Source organism: Siphateles boraxobius, unplaced genomic scaffold, assembly GCF_051911475.1.
Source record: "Siphateles boraxobius isolate OS27281-9 unplaced genomic scaffold, OSU_SipBor_1 128, whole genome shotgun sequence".
Taxonomy (NCBI): Eukaryota; Metazoa; Chordata; class Actinopteri; order Cypriniformes; family Leuciscidae; genus Siphateles; species Siphateles boraxobius.
The window spans coordinates 171501-177500 of NW_027508731.1; the positions used below are offsets into that span (position 1 = coordinate 171501).

General features: G+C 48.2%; 1 protein-coding gene and 1 long non-coding RNA gene across 7 annotated transcripts in view; one reads left to right on the plus strand and one right to left on the minus strand.

Moving 5' to 3' along the window:
• slc9a1b (solute carrier family 9 member A1b) overlaps positions 1–6000 on the minus strand; it is a 38262-nt gene that overhangs the window by 18705 nt on the left and 13557 nt on the right. The window lies entirely within an intron of this gene.
• LOC143734256 (uncharacterized) lies at positions 545–881 on the plus strand. Its single transcript, XR_013202162.1, has 3 exons — positions 545–601; positions 675–777; positions 841–881. It is a non-coding gene; the product is annotated as an uncharacterized LOC143734256 (long non-coding RNA).

A 6000-nucleotide genomic window follows, 5' to 3' on the forward strand; every position in this document is an offset into this window, starting at 1 on the left:
GGGAATTGGTTTTTAAAACTATCAGTGAGACTGTTGGGGTGACAATGCGGCCTTGTTCCTCAATAGCTATTTTTGGATCTCCCAGTGACACTATAACAATTACCTTAACTGCAACCCAGAGGGACATCATTGCTTATACTTCTTTATTGGCCCGAAGACGAATCTTGTTAGGTTGGAAATCCCCTACTCCTCCATCTGCAACAGTTTGGCTAGAAGATGTGATGTTCTTTTTAAAATTAGAAAAGATAAAATTTACATTAAAGGGATCTGTGGACAGATTTTATTTCAAATGGGAACCTATTTTGTCATATTTTAAAAATCTGGAAGAATTACCCAGTTAACCTATTTTCCATGTATCTCTCTTTTTACTTCTTGTTGTGTCATTGTATTTGCTGCTTTGACCTCAGTGTAGAACAACCATCTCTGCATCTCTCCACCAATCAGGCCTGAGAACCTTCCAGAAGAACAACCATCTCTGCAGCTCTCCACCAATCGAGGGAAAGATGAGGGACTGGGAGACTCGTCAGGATTGAGGGAAAGATGAGGGACTGGGAGACTCGTCAGGATAGAGGGAAAGATGAGGAACTGGGAGACTCGTCAGGTAGATGGAAAGATGAGGCACTGGAAGAGTCGTCAGGGTCGAGGGAAAGATGAGGAACTGGAAGACTCGTCAGGAACGAGGGAAAGATGAGGCACTGGGAAAGTCGTCAGGATCGAGGGAAAGATGAGGAACTGGGAGACTCGTCAGGATCGAGGGAAAGATGATGAACTGGAAGAGTCGTCAGGATCGAGGGAAAGATGAGGAACTGGAAGACTCGTCAGGGTCGAGGGAAAGATGAGGAACTGGGAGACTCGTCAGGATCGAGGGAAAGATGAGGCACTGGAAGAGTCGTCAGGGTCGAGGGAAAGATGAGGAACTGGAAGACTCGTCAGGAACGAGGGAAAGATGAGGCACTGGGAAAGTCGTCAGGATCGAGGGAAAGATGAGGAACTGGGAGAATCGTCAGGATCGAGGGAAAGATGAGGAACTGGGAGACTCGTCAGGATCGAGGGAAAGATGAGGGACTGGGAGACTCGAAAGGATCGAGGGAAAGATGAATGTACAGAGACATCCTTAATGAACACTCGCTGCAGAGCCCTGGACCTCAGACTGTGGCGACGGTTCATCTTCCAACAGGACAGTGACCCTCAGCACACAACCAAGATAACAAACGACCGTCAGCACACAACCAAGATAACAAACGACCGTCAGCACACAGCCAAGATAACAAAAGGAGTGTCTACGGGACAACTCTGTGAATGTCCTTGAGTGGCCCAGCCAGAGCTCAGACTCAAACCCGATCTGGAGAGATCTGAAAATGTCTGTGCACCGATGCTCCCCATCCAACCTGATGGAGCTTGAGAGGTTCTGCAAAGAAGAATAAGATAAATTGCCCCAAAAATAGGTGTGCCAGGCTTGTAGCATCATACTCAAAAAGACTTGAGGCTGTAATTGGTGCCAAAGGTGCTTCAACAAAGTATTGAGGATGTATATGTGATTTTTTTCGTTTTTTTATTTTTAATAAATTTGCAAAGATTTCAAACAAACTTCTTGCCCTTTGTTACTATGGGGAATTGTTTGTAGTATTTTGAGGAATATAATTAATTGAATCCATTTTGGAATAATGCTGTAACATAACAAAATGTGGAAAAAGTGAAGTGCTATGAATATTTTCCGGATGTACTGTAGATACTAAAGTAAGTTAGTGTCATTCAATTTCCGTGTAAAATTTGTTTAAATGTAAAGATCATTTCTTATAAGTAAAAATAAAAGTCCAGGTTAGAACAAATACGAGCATAGTGACGGTTAGTAGGGCTGCACAACTGGTCAGCATTTTGTGATTATATATCAATATGGTTATAAAGTTATAATAATAATTATGACTACTACTAAGAATATATATAGTACTAAAAATAAGAAATATTAATTTTGTAATATTTAACTGTAAAATAAAAGTATTTAAGAAAAAAAAACCTTTATATTACAACTGTAAAACTACAATCCTAATATTCATGGCTGTGTTAATTTTCAAAGATTAAACCATCAAGCTTTTATTTTAGCAGAAAACTGCACAGTGTTTGTGAAGATGTTTGTTAAAGTGACTCAAACTCAAAGCAGATGCACATAAAGAGTTAGGGTTACCCACACACACACACACACTCTCAGCGGCGGATCATGAGCTGCTTTGTTTATCAGGACTTCGTTCACTGTACGTGAGGAGTGTGTGAGCTTCAGTGTGGAGTGCACTTTCTGTAAAGCTGCTCTGAGACAATGTGTATTGTGAAAAGCGCTATACAAATAAATTTGAATTGAATTGAATTGAGTGTGTGAGCTCCAGTGAGGATTGTGTGAGCTTCAGTGAGGAGTGTGTGAGCTTCAGTGAGGAGTGTGTGAGCTTCAGTGAGGAGTGTGTGAGCTTCAGTGAGGATTGTGTGAGCTTCAGTGAGGAGTGTGTGAGCTTCAGTGAGGAGTGTGTGAGCTTCAGTGAGGAGTGTGTGAGCTTCAGTGAGGAGTGTGTGAGCTCCAGTGAGGATTGTGTGAGCTTCAGTGAGGAGTGTGTGAGCTTCAGTGAGGAGTGTGTGTGCTTCAGTGAGGAGTGTGTGATATTCAATGGGGAGTGTGTGAGCTTCAGTGGGGAGAGTGTGAGCTTCAGTGAGGAGTGTGTGTGCTTCAGTGAGAAGTGTGTGAGCTTCAGCGAGGAGTGTGTGATATTCAGTGGGGAGTAAATGAGCTTCAGTGAGGAGTGTGTGTGCTTCAGTGGGGAGTGTGTGATATTCAGTGGGGAGTGTGTGAGCTTCAGTGAGGAGTGTGTGTGCTTCAGTGAGAAGTGTGTGAGCTTCAGCGAGGAGTGTGTGATATTTAGTGGGGAGTGTGTGAGCTTCAGTGAGGAGTGTGTGAGCTTCAGTGGGGAGTGTATTGAGCTTCAGTGAGGAGTGTGTGAGCTTCAGTGAGGAGTGTGTGAGCTTCAGTGGGGAGTGTGTGAGCTTCAGTGAGGAGTGTGTGAGCTTCAGTGAGGAGTGTGTGAGCTTCAGTGAGGAGTGTGTGTGCTTCAGTGAGGAGTGTGTGATATTCAGTGGGGAGTGTGTGAGCTTCAGCAGGGAGTGTGTGAGCTTCAGTGAGGCTTGTGTGAGCTTCAGTGAGGAGTGTGTGAGCTTCAGTGAGGAGTGTGTGAGCTTCAGTGAGGAGTCTGTGAGCTTCAGTGAGGAGTGTGTGAGCTTCAGTGAGGAGTGTGTGAGCTTCAGTGAGGCGTGTGTGAGCTTCAGTGAGGAGTGTGTGAGCTTCAGTGAGGAGTGTGTGAGCTTCAGTGAGGCGTGTGTGAGCTTCAGTGAGGAGTGTGTGAGCTTCAGTGAGGAGTGTGTGAGCTTCAGTGGGAAGTGTGTGAGCTTCAGTGAGGAGTCTGTGAGCTTCAGTGAGGAGTGTGTGAGCTTCAGTGAGGAGTGTGTGAGCTTCAGTGAGGATTGTGTGAGCTTCAGCGAGGAGTGTGTGAGCTTCAGCGAGGAGTGTGTGAGCTTCAGTGAGGAGTGTGTGAGCTTCAGTGAGGAGTGTGTGAGCTTCAGTGGGAAGTGTGTGAGCTTCAGTGAGGAGTCTGTGAGCTTCAGTGAGGAGTGTGTGAGCTTCAGTGAGGAGTGTGTGAGCTTCAGTGAGGATTGTGTGAGCTTCAGCGAGGAGTGTGTGAGCTTCAGCGAGGAGTGTGTGAGCTTCAGCAAGTTGTGTGTGAGCTTTAGCGAGGAGTGTGTGAGCTTCAGTGGGGAGTGTGTGAGCTTCAGTGAGGAGTGTGTGAGCTTCAGAGAGGAGTGTGTGAGCTTCAGCGAGGAGTGTGTGAGCTTCAGCGAGGAGTGTGTGAGCTTCAGCGAGGAGAGTGTGAGCTTCTGCGTGGAGTGTGTGAGCTTCAGTAAGGAGTGTGTGAGCTTCAGTAAGGAGTGTGTGAGCTTCAGTAAGGAGTGTGTGAGCTTCAGTGAGGAGTGTGTCAGTTTCGTCGAGGAGTGTGTGAGCTTCAGTGAGGAGTGTGTGAGCTTCAGCGAGGAGTGTGTGAGCTTCAGTGAGGAGTGTGTCAGTTTCGTCGAGGAGTGTGTGAGCTTCAGTGGAGAGTGTGTGAGCTTCAGTGAGGAGTGTGTGAGTTTCATCGAGGAGTGTGAAATTCAGCGAGGAGTGTGTGAGCTTCAGTGGAGAGTGTGTGAGCTTCAGCAAGGAGTGTGTGAGTTTCAGTGAGGAGTGTGTGAGCTTCAGTGAGGAGTGTGTGAGCTTCAGTGGGGATTGTGTGAGCTTCAGTGAGGAGTGTGTGAGCTTCAGTGGGGAGTGTGTGAGCTTCAGTGAGGAGTGTGTGGGCTTCAGTGAGGAGTGTGTAAACTTCAGTGAGGAGTGTGTGAGCTTCAGTGGGGAGTGTGTGAGCTTCAGTGAGGAGTGTGTGAGCTTAAGCGAGGAGTGTGTGAGCTTCAGCGCGGAGTGTGTGAGCTTCAGCAAGGAGTGTGTGAGTTTCAGTGAGGAGTGTGTGAGCTCCAGTGAGGATTGTGTGAGCTTCAGTGAGGAGTGTGTGAGCTTCAGTGGGGTGTGTGTGAGCTTCAGTGAGGAGTGTGTGGGCTTCAGTGAGGAGTGTGTAAACTTCAGTGAGGAGTGTGTGAGCTTCAGTGGGGAGTGGTTGAGCTTCAGTGAGGAGTGTGTGAGCTTAAGGCGAGGAGTGTGTGAGCTTCAGCGCGGAGTGTGTGATATTCAGTGAGGAGTGTGTGAGCTTCAGTGAGGAGTGTGTGAGCTTCAGTGGGGAGTGTGTGAGCTTCAGTGAGGAGTGTGTGGGCTTCAGTGAGGAGTGTGTGAGATTCAGTGGGGAGTGTGTGAGCTTCTTCAGTGAGGAGTGTGTGAGCTTAAGCGAGGAGTGTGTGAGCTTCAGCGAGGAGTGTGTGATATTCAGTGGAGAGTGTGTGAGCTTCAGTGAGGAGTGTGTGTGCTTCAGTGAGAAGTGTGTGAGCTTCAGCGAGGAGTGTGTGATATTCAGTGGGGAGTGTATGAGCTTCAGTGAAGAGTGTGTGTGCTTCAGTGAGGAGTGTGTGTGCTTCAGCTGGGAGTGTGTGATATTCAGTGGGGAGTGTGTGAGCTTCAGTGAGGAGTGTGTGAGCTTCAGTGGGGAGTGTGTGAGCTTCAGTGAGGAGTGTGTGAGCTTCAGTGAGGAGTGTGTGAGCTTCAGTGGGGAGTGTGTGAGCTTCAGTGGGGAGTGTGTGATATTCAGTGGGGAGTGTGTGAGCTTCAGTGAGGAGTGTGTGTGCTTTAGTGGGGAGTGTGTGAGCTTCAGTGAGGAGTGTGTGAGATTCAGTGGGGAGTGTGTGAGCTTCAGTGGGGAGTGTGTGATATTCAGTGGGGAGTGTGTGAGCTTCAGTGAGGAGTGTGTGAGCTTTAGTGGGGAGTGTGTGAGCTTCAGTGAGGAGTGTGTGAGATTCAGTGGGGAGTGTGTGAGCTTCTTCAGTGAGGAGTGTGTGAGCTTAAGTGAGGAGTGTGTGGGATTCAGTGGGGAGTGTGTGAGCTTCTTCAGTGAGGAGTGTGTGAGCTTCAGCACAGAGTGTGTGAGCTTCAGTGAGGAGTGTGTGAGTTTCAGTGGGGAGTGTATTGAGCTTCAGTGAGGAGTGTGTGAGTTTCAGTGGGGAATGTGTGAGCTTCAGCGGGGAGTGTATGAGCTTCAGCGGGGAGTGTGTGAGCTTCAGCGGGGTGTGTGTGAGCTTCAGTGAGGAGTGTGTGAGCTTCAGTGAGGAGTGTGTGAGCTTCAGTGAGGAGTGTGTGAGCTTCAGCGGGGAGTGTGTGAGCTTCAGTGGGGAGTGTGTGAGCTTCAGCGGGGAGTGTGTGAGCTTCAGCGGGGAGTGTGTGAGCTTCAGCGGGGAGTGTGTGAGCTTCAGCGGGGAGTGTGTGAGCTTCAGTGGGGAGTGTGTGAGCTTCAGTGGGGAGTGTGTGAGCTTCAGTGAGGAGTGTGTGAGTTTCAG